An 11,380-nucleotide genomic window follows, 5' to 3' on the forward strand; every position below is an offset into this window, starting at 1 on the left:
AAAACATCAACACATTGTTTAGACTGACCAATGTGTATGGTGCCAATAAAAGTATCTATGCATAATTTATCAGGATATTTTATTTTTTAGGAACAGAATTTGTTGACAATTTCAAAATTTATACGGAAATTTCGGTTCTAATTTGCAAAAAATAATATTTTGTTAAATAATTTTCTTATTAAGAAAACAATGATTTGGTTATGATTTTGTTTTTTGCAGTATGAATTCAATTTGTATATGAAATTAGTTTTCACAATAAGGAGATTAAAATTTACCTGATCTTCAAATGTCAAAGTTGCGTTATTTTGTATTCGATGTAATGCCTCAGTGTCTGTATTCGGCTGTAAATGATAAATATTTCACTACAAATGCCTCTTGGGAATAGAAAAAAATATATTCTTAATACTATTTCTTACCTGTACTAATGAAAACAAATTGATTTTACGGTGACAAATGAAACAATATAGGACACATTTAATATCAGAATCATAAAATCACAATGACAATGTCGATCTCCAAACTTATTTAAACAAAACGATTTACATCCACCATAAATATCACGCGGATCATGATTATCCAATTCAAGTTTAATATAGTGTAGTTGCTAGCCTCATATGAATTGAAGAATGGTTTTTCTTATCTATGCTAACTATACTATATGTTGAAATTATATAAGTTTGAAATAATAAAAGTCAGATAACACAAATGATGTCTACCAAACAACAGAAGTTTTCGCAGGTTATGAGACATATCGATAAACTAGATACAATAATAATTCATCAGACACGTGAGTACTGAATATATGTTACTTCTTCATACCATTTTTATTATTGAAAAATGTTAAAAAATCATATGACACTGACACAATTAAATATAGATATCCTATTTAGATATTTTAAAGATTAATGCGTTGTTTATGGAGTAAATGAGAAGCAAAATCTAGCATGTAATGCAGTTTTTAATAAAATGAATGCTGTATCGTAACAAAATCCCTTTTAAATAAATCTGTTCAAAGGTTTTGCTACCTTTTGAGTTGAATGCCGACATTTTCGTGCTTTGTATGGAATTTGACCTGAAAAGATTGAATGTGAAATACCTGAACGTTCAAAATGTCTGTTTGGTGACAAGGGAACGTCCAGGTCTTAAAAAAATAAGTCATAATCAATTGGAAATGCAACATCATCTGTTTTATCATACATGTTTGTTTAAAGTTTTTCTGTTCCTTATAGGTGTCACACCACCAATTACTCCCTCCAATTTAGAAAAGTAAGCCTACTCGGACAAAAAATTATGCATTTGATGTCATTGTTTACTTAATCTAACCAACAATTTGGCAGAAATGAAACTTTTGGTGAAAGAGACAGATATTTAGACCATTTTGATCTAATGGAATACCCCAGTCCCACTAGGCCACGATCGCACAACGATCTGCGAAAAAAATGCAAATTTTGATGATCGTAGTACGATCATGTAGATCGCAGTAAGGTCGTAGCACGGTCGTGGTGAGGTCTTCAAGATCGTGATGAGCGTGGCCATTTTTGAACATGTTCAAAACAATCGTGGTGCGGTCGTGATGAAAACAGGTCGTAGTAGAAGCATAGTGAGAGCGCACTAAGGTCGTGGAAAGATCGCAAAGGTCGCTGTGCCATCGTAGCGAGAGCGTAGCAAAAGCGTGGTTCTATTCGGATAGACTGCGTTACGATCTCACAGCGACGTTATTACGATCTCACTACGACCATCACGTTCTCAACGCGACCCAACTACGCTTCTACTACGACCATACCACGTTTACACCACGCTGTTAAAGATCACAGTACGATTCTAGCACGCCCTTGCCGTCCTCATCATGCTCTTCTTACGACCTCACTACGTTCATACTACGACTTTCATTCTAATTGTCATTTTCACATTTGAAATCTCTATAGGTATTTGTTTGTCTGTTTGTAGTTAGGACTTCTTGTCCATTTTCCAAACCATGCTTCTCGTTTTTATATAGATTAGACCGTTGGGTTCCCTGTTTGCAAGTTTATACACTAGTCATTTTGGGGCCCTTTATAGTTTGCTGTTCGATGTGAGCCAACGTTCCGTGTTGAAGGCCGTACCTTGACCTAGAATAGTTTACTTTTATAAATTGTTACTTGGATGGAGAATTGTTTCATTGACTCATACCACATTTTCCTTTATCTACTTATATTGACACATGTGTGTCATCTCTGCTATCGTTCGCTGGATGTCGTCGTTTGAGCTTGATGAACCAGCAATAGGTTGTAATTTATGTTGCATTGGTCGGTCCGTCATCTCTGCTGGATCAGGATTCGTTACTATCAGAACTCCCTTTGCCTCTACATCAACCCAACGTGTTCTAGTAGATTTTGGTGGCATGACTGTATTGTTTCAGAGAAATCTACGTATTAATCAGAAATAGAAAGAATGGAATTGTATTGATATGGAACACGATGTTTACGTTTTTGCTGAGAACGTAGTAAGATCGAAGTATGAACGTAGAATAATCGTGGTAAGAACGTGCTAAAAGCTCAGTAGAAACGTGCGTAGTGAGGTCGCAGAATAAGCGCGGTGAGAACGTCTATAATCGTAGCGCGTTCGTTGTACAAGCGTTGTGGACGTAGAAGCATCTTGCAAGCAATTGAAATTTACATTTTTATGCCGCTCATATTGCGACCCCACCACGATCTGAATTTATTTTAGATCGCGATGAGCGTGGTGCGATCGTGGTCTATTGGGACTGGGGCTTAAAATTAACATATCAATGAGTTTGCATTAAAAATTGAGGATTAATGCGCTCCTAAGTATACTAATTTAAGATTTCCTGAAAACCAGGGGTTTCTTTTGGAGTGCCTCTCTTTGAAGGTAAGTTTTCTTGTTAGAAGGCTTTAAAGGTTTGTTGAAAATTGGCATGCAGAAAGCTGATACATGTTCAATTCAGGATATACCTGAATTCTATGAAGTTAAACTTAAAATAAAATATTTAGAAAGCTATGAAAATAGCGAAATTTGGTTGAACAGATAGGGACTTTTATTTAGTGGTCTGACACCAATAGAAATCAGATATCACTTCAAACCATTAAAGTCTGAATTGACAGAAGATATGAGAGCTTATTGAAAGCTCATAATATAAAAACACACTGACAACGCCATGGTAAAAAAGAAAGACATGTAAGTCAGTGAGGCCCTTGGTTAGTAACTTATTCGTATGCAATAACAGTGTTTCAAGGAGATTAAAATACTTTATACAGATGCTACTACAAACTGCTCCCTAGCAATGAAAAGAACATTAACGAGTAGATGAAATCTACCTTTGACGTAACGCATGGTTTTCAATCGATGCACATTGGTTTTTTTATATTTAAGTCAGATGTTTGAAACAATGAACTGTAATATCCTTTAATTCAATTGCAATGAGTTATTTGTTTTTCAAATATTTTTTTAAACTTCTCCGTCTTTGACATATTGTAAATATCTGTATTCTACGTGTTTGTTAGCATCGTCCTGTACTTCATTTCCATTTCGCTTTCGTTTTCAGGGAGAACTAAAGAGACAAAGTCAGGTTAGTAGTATATAATGAGGATGCGCTTTGTCTACATGCCTCTTTGTACTGCTTTGTGACAAATTTTGTTTTTATAGGGATTGAGATTTTAACAATATGTTTACTGCTTTACAAATATATTTGACATTTGTACCTATTATGTATTTGTTTTGTTTACTCACACATGGTTGTCAATGTAATGGAACTTGATGCGGCTGTCATACAGTTTAATCCACCATTTTCGATATAGAGAAATACTTGTACCATGTAAAGGATACGGCAGAGAATATAAAGTCTTCGCTAGCCACTTTTTTGCATTGCAAGAATCCATATACTACATTCAAGATGCAGGGTCTAAGGGAAATAAAACTTTCTCAAAATCTTTATGACATTAGGCCACATAATACTTGGTTCTAGCAATAAATGTAGGTGGGTTAAAGTCACTGTGGTTAAAAACATCATATTTTGTCTATTTTTATTACTTTTATATCTAAAATAACGAAATTCATGTAATTAGTTCCAATAAGGCGATCATCGAAAGCTAAGGGACGACATCAAAAGTTTGATGAAAGATAAAGAAGCTTAATTCATATAGTTTTTTTCACTGAACCCCCTACCCCCCTCTTAACTTAATTTGGGGAAAATTGATTGACCAATAAGGATATATCTAAAATCGATGTCAATTTATACAAAACTATCATCAATTTGACCCCCAACCCCAAAATATTTGAATTAAGTGTTTTCTTTTTCATTAATTTATGATGTCATCTCTAATGTAGGTACAACAACAAATCAATTTGTTAATTGGGTTGAGATCTAGAGACACCATTCAAAGTATAAAGGTTGTTATTATATTTTTCCTTCTGACAAATGCTTAAAAGAGGAACGAAAGATACCAGAGGGACAATCAAACTCATAAATCGAAAATAAACTGACAACGCCTGGCTAAAAAAGAAAGAAGACAAACAGACAAACAATAGACACATGACACAACATAGAAAACTAAAGAATAAACAACACGAACCCCACTAAAGTCACGTAAATATCTTTACTTTTATTGAGTGCATTTTATTTCTTGATGACAAATTATTGATAAATTGTAACAATGAATCCAGTCAATGTCGTTCCATTGCATAAAATAGTTAGTGCAGCAAATTATTAAAATGTCTTGTGTTTCCAGTAATTAGTTACACAGTTATGCGGTCTACAGAAGAAGCCAGAGATATCATAAGTGTGTACTATGTTGAATGTAATGATATATAACTATATGAAAGAAATGAATTTATAGTGTATGAAATTAATTCTTACCATAAACGTGAAATAAAATTAAAAAGATTTGCATGATAAAGGAAGACGATAGCTTTTAAATAGATTAGTTATTTCTGCCTTTTATGACTTTATGTTTTAAAAAACGTTTTTTTCCAGAATATATCAAGAGATACCAAGAATTAAAAAAACACCTTGTCGAATAAATGCAGGTAGAAACCTAGTTGAACTATATTTTTTTTTCTGTCAAAATCGAAAAGATCACCGGGTTCCCTACATAACTACATTCATGATGATTTTCGTTCCCGTCGTAATGATGAGTTATAGACAGTGATAGAAAAAGCTCAAACACACTACTGTCGTTGTGATATTCTCGAGGCGGAAACTTCCACATAGGTTGTAATTATATCAATATAAAAAATGCAAAATCCAAGAAGAACTTTTTACGGCTAAAACTCTGCCACTTTTACGTTTGTAAAATTTTCTATCCTGGAATGGAAAGTTGATGTGTACGTCGTTTTTATTTATAGGTAAACAATAGGGTTATGCGGATTTTTTTTCAACATTTTTATGCCCCGAACTTCTCACTTAAAACATTATTGTGCACCTTTCTCTCTTACTCAGAATCCACCGCCCGCCATGTGCCTTTATATTGGTAACATTCCCATCTTATGTCTCTATGATGAAACATAGAGATCATATCTGGAAACCAACGTAAACAAAACAAGATTTCTATCAAGATTATATATCTCCACAAGAGAGACGTGGGTTATCTAATAAAAGCTACCTGTAGTATCTTCCTATATTTTCTTTATGAAGTTCTCTGCATAACATACCGATAATATCAAGGATCAGCAAACTTGTAGCATAATTGAATTGAGTAGTCTTGTTTGATTCCTTGACATTAAGATGAGGTGACCGGGAACTGTACTTGCAAACAAATATGAAAAAATTGCATATTGATATCCACTTTAACTTCAATTGGTTCTCATTCCAAATCAATGTAAACAAGTTATAAATGCATAAAGTTAAATGTAAGCTTTTTGCGCAAATACAAAATTTCATTTATGGCATCTATGATGAGTTTATTATTTACAGACGAGAGTGTGAACAAAGAAGATCAAAATATCGCGCAAGAAAAAGGAGACATACTCATAAATTTCAAAGATGAGCACAATTGATTGTTATTTGATGTAAAGCTATCTGAACTCAGCTGGAGAAGAAGTATTTCAAAAATCGAAAGTCCAAATGGTGTGATACTTGTATATGTTAAGAAGGGGTTTGTAGTCGAAGTTTAAAAATGTTATGCACATTCATAATATATGCTCTTAAAAACCTTACATTAAAGATACATTGTTTTCTTGAAAAATACACAAAGATCGATATACAATATCTAATATTTATCGAATTGAAAAACAAGCATCAACGCATTGATATTACCCAACAAACTAAAACAGTTGTGTAAGTGATAATTTTTCAAGCTTTATGAGCATTTCATAATTACTGGTATGACAAACATAGAATTTTAAGGGATACATGTTTTCTATTTGTTTGTGTTTATGCTTGACTTAGATGTATATATGTACTAAAAGAGGGACGAAAGATACCAAAGGGACAGTCAAACTCATAAATCTAAAACAAACTGACAATGCCATGGCTAAAAATGAAAAGGACAAACAGAAAAACAATAGTACACATGACACAACATAGAAAACTAAAGAATAAACAACACGAACCCCAAATGTATGTAATGTGAAAGCGTTGTTTAAGCGTAATATACTCATTTTTCTATCCAAAAAAAAACCGTATGTTCTGCTGTTTCAGAATTGGGAAATGACTGACAGTTGATATATTTACTTTTAGAATTTGCATTTTTTCAACGGAACGTATACAAACCAACCCTAGGCTTTAGACATTTTAGGTGTTTAGACATTTAAGTGCTCGTTATATAAATTAAACCGTTTGTTTTCCCGTTTACAATTGTTTTACACAATTACTCTTTGGCGGCCCTTTATAGCTTGCTGTTCGGTGTGAACTAGGCTCCGTATTGAAGACAGTAAATGGTTTACTTTTATAAATTGCGACTTGAATGGAGATTTGTCTCATTGTCACTTATGTCACATCTATTGTCATATTCAATGTCTATGTCATCTTTATGCCTTATTTGTGTTACTATCCTGTGTGTAGATAACTTTTGTTTAAAAGACAAATAACAAATATTTCGTTCTAACCATTTCAAGTTAGAATGCTGTTGTAGTTATAACGCATACTTTAAGATTCTACCTAAATATGAAAAAAATATTTAACACTGGTCGTCAAGCAACCAACAATCAAGCAATCATACTTTATTAGACCGTTGGTTTTCCCGTTTGAATGGTTTTACACTAGTAATTTTGGGGCCCTTTATAGCTTGTTGTTTGGTGTGAGCCAAGGCTCCGTGTTGAAGGCCGTACATTGACCTATAATGGTTTACTTTTTTAAAAGTGTTATTTGGATGGAGAGTTGTCTCATTGGCACTCACACCACATCTTCCTATATCTATCTAAAGTTAGCTTGAGAGATCGTTGTTCGAACCTTATATTATAACACGTTTAACACAACATTTATATTATAATAATAATTCATTTTAAGATGACTTTAATAAGTTGTGTCAAATAAAGGCAACAGTAGTATAACGCTGTTCAAAACTCATAAATCCATGGACAAAAATCAAAATCAGGATAACGAACTAAATCCGAGGGAAACGCATTAAATATAAGATGAGAACAACGACACAACACTGAAATGTAACACACGCAGAAACGGACCAAACATCAGACAAAATCCCACTAGAATAACAAATATAACATCAAAACCAAATACATGAATTTGGGATAGACAAGTATGGTGACACGTCTAATCGCAATTTGAATTTACACTTAAAAATAAGGGAAAACAAACGACGCAACTTTAAAATGTAACACACACAGAAACGAACAATAATATCACAATGGCCATCTTCCTGACTTCAAGACAGACGTTTTTGAATTAAGATATAAAAAAAGTATTTCTAAGAATTCAACAATTCTCTGCTATCAAAAGGCAACAGTAGTATACCGCTGTTCGAAATTCATAAATCGATAGAGAAAAAACAAATCCGGATTAAAAATTAAAACTGACAGAAACTCATTAGATAGAAGAGAACTACGACACAACTGAAACACAACATTAAAATGTAACACACACAGAAACGAACTATAATATTACATTGGACATTTTCCTGACTAGGTACAGGGCAACAGACGAAATTTTCGCAACTAAAATTTATCAATGAATACGTTCGTAAATTCAAATAAGTTATTTCCAAGAGATTTTATGCAATACCAGATCTGTTCTAACTTTGCAGACGTTTTACTGGGTATGAAATATGCAATGCCAATCACAATACTCTTTTCAACTTCAATTTGGAATCTAAAAACAATGAATATAAGGCTGAGGTAAGCCATTAAAACTAATTAACACTGTTTTCGTGAGATAAGAATTTTGACATCCAGTTCATTATCGACAATCATGATTTTACAGTAATGTTTGACCCCTTGATGAATACTTTGACAACATAATGTTTATTTAGTTATTCTCTATATCATACTATTTTAAAATCCACAATAGTATACGCACATTGACGAGTTTATATCACACACATAATATTCACTTGACGATTAAGAAACATTTATATCATAAAGGTTTGTTATACTGGTCAAAACATAAGTGTTAAGTAACAGCATTCACGTTTAAAATCAACAAAATCATAATGGTTGGTATTGTGCTAAATCATTAAACAGATTTCTTTTGCGTTTTTCTTGTTAGATAACGAATGCCAAAACTGGCGATATTACAGCAATTTTAACACATTTTGAGGTTGAATCAGACATGTTGTCATATACACTTAATTGTAAGTATTCACTTTATGGCTAATCGGCACCTTCTAAAATAGTTTAAAAAAAAAAAATGATCGTATGAGAATCGAAATAATACAAACCGAGATATTAAGTAACATATGGCCATTATAAGTCCTGTATATATTCCTGAACATTTCGACAAAAGAGAAACGAAAAATAGCAACGGAACATTCAAACTCATAATTCAAAAATCATCTGACAACGCCATTGTTTCATGACAACAAATGCAATGACCAGTATGTAATGAATATAAACCAGAATTGATATTTTGAACGCTAGATGGGCGTTTCATAAAAAAGTATAATCAGTGACGTTTGCATCATAAAAATCATAAATGGCGAACAAAGTATCGTAAACAAGAATTCGACTGTTTCAATGCATAGACAGACTTGCATAGATTACCTAAGCTGTAGTAATTTTAGTCCTCAATGCTTTTTAACTTCGTACTTTATTTGACCTTTTTAACTTTTTTGGATTCGAGCGTCACTGATGAGTCTTCTGTAGACGAAACGCGCGTCTGGCGTATATATAAAATGTAGTCCTTGTATCTATGATGAGTTTATTTGCACACATAACTCATTATAATAGCTTCCCATAACAAATATGAAGCAATTTATCAGAACAGAACAAAAACCCTGAAAGATATTTAACAAAAACGTGATGCACAGTAGACATTGTGCAATTCAAATCATTGCAAAATAAGAAGCTATATAGAGTAAAAGTCATTTGTATCCAAATCTTCGTTTGATTTGAATGCTCAATTTATATCTGCAAACCTTATATCATATAATTTATTGCATTAATCGTGAGTCACAAGTTAATGTATGATCGTGTTGATTTATATGTTCTATCTCAATTACATTTTTGTTATACTGTCCTCGAATAAAGTGCAACCTATATAAGTTTTAATTATAAAACAAACCCTTTGTTTTCATATGTCTCTCATGACATTTGATTTCTGAAATTTAAATATATATATTCTTTTATATCTAATCCTTTCATACTCACTGGCTATACTGTGTATATACAAAAGGTAATTGAAAAAAACATTTAATACAAATCAATTAGGGAAGATAGTTTACTCTATAAAAAAAGGATCAAATTTTATTTAACAAAAGATACATTCAAGACCAGATTACTCAAACCGTAATCATAATGTTTTGTTGAAATTAATTATGATTGATATTGATAGATTAACAGTTTACTACAAATTGAGCTGTTCGAAATAATCTAGATTGTCTACCTCAATTAAAGATTGTGCCAGTTGGCAAAATCTCTTGAAATTTGTTTTGCATCCTTTTTCTGTTAACCTCTTACTTTATCTTGCCTTTTTTTTGTATTCACAGTCACTGATGAGTTTTTTTTTAAGAAGATTCACGTGTTTACTTAGCAGCTTACTATAACTACCTATAAAATTACTGCCGTCTACACTAGAATATTGTTGCATCTCATTGAAAATTATCATGTAATGTCATTCACTTAAAAGAACATGATTAGTTTTTAACGGTGTTAAACTGTGATACTACATTTCAATTAAACAAACTCGTTTATCATATACGTCATAACATTTACATAATCTCAGTAAATTAATTTGTTTTAGATATTACAGAATCGACTATTTTACAGAAAGTTTTGATATTGTCCGCTGGCATTAGTGAACTTCTACAGCGAAATGAAAAGGATTGCCATCATATATATTTCTTGCTACCAACATACACGTTTGTAGTTATCTTGTATGCTATAGTTGGATTGTTTAGTATTGTTTTATATGTTGCGTTATTTGTTGATGTATTGATATTCTTTGTATTAGGCATACCAACAATCTCAAACAAGAAATCCGAGAAAGAGAAGGAGTTTTGGTATAACTGGTTTAAATGCATTTCTATCACGTTTTACACTCCTTTTCAAATTTACAAAACCTTAAATAACTTCTTTGGTGTTAAGATATGTCAGTGAATGTTTATCTTTAGAGCATTATAATCTTTGACAAAAATTATGCCAGAATTACATGTATATTTACAGTATGTGCTTATGTTGTACAGATTCTATTCTTAGTATGCAATGATACATATATGTATCATTTAACGCAACTGTAAACAGCAGTCATACATATAAAAGCTGTAGCTAAACTCAGGTTTTAACCTGCATTTTGTTTTGGAAAATGCCTTTCTCAAGTCAGAAATATAACAGTTGTTTTCGTTTTGTTCTGTTGGTAAATATAATCGAATGATAAATTTCTTTCCCGTTCGGATAAACCTTGGATTTTTTTTCCATTTTTTTTTCATTTTACTATTCACAAAATATTGTACTGTTAAGTTTGAAAACATTTATAACCCTGCTGATGTTCAGCGGTTTTCTTTTGCTGGAATATTGATTGGTACATAGATATAGGAAGATGTGGTGTGAGTGCCAATGAGACAACTCTCCATCCAAATAACAATTTAAAAATTAAACCATTATAGGTTAAAGTACGGCCTTCAACACGGAGCCTTGGCTCACACCGAACAACAAGCTATAAAGGGCACCAAAATTACTAGTGTAAAACCATTCAAACGGGAAAACCAACGGTCTAATCCCTTTTTTAGACTGTTGATTTTCGCGTTTAAATGGTTTTACACATGTCATTCTTGGC

The 11,380-nt window shown here is 32.4% G+C and overlaps 1 long non-coding RNA gene across 1 annotated transcript; it reads left to right on the forward strand.

Annotated features, from left to right (window-relative positions):
• Window positions 1–695: 695 nt before the first annotated feature.
• On the forward strand, window positions 696–4,792 carry LOC134680745 (uncharacterized). Its single transcript, XR_010100497.1, has 3 exons — window positions 696–787; window positions 3,542–3,565; window positions 4,725–4,792. It is a non-coding gene; the product is annotated as an uncharacterized LOC134680745 (long non-coding RNA).
• The last annotated feature ends 6,588 nt before the right edge of the window (window positions 4,793–11,380 follow it).

Source organism: Mytilus trossulus, chromosome 8 (genome assembly GCF_036588685.1).
Source record: "Mytilus trossulus isolate FHL-02 chromosome 8, PNRI_Mtr1.1.1.hap1, whole genome shotgun sequence".
Classification (NCBI taxonomy): domain Eukaryota; kingdom Metazoa; phylum Mollusca; class Bivalvia; order Mytilida; family Mytilidae; genus Mytilus; species Mytilus trossulus.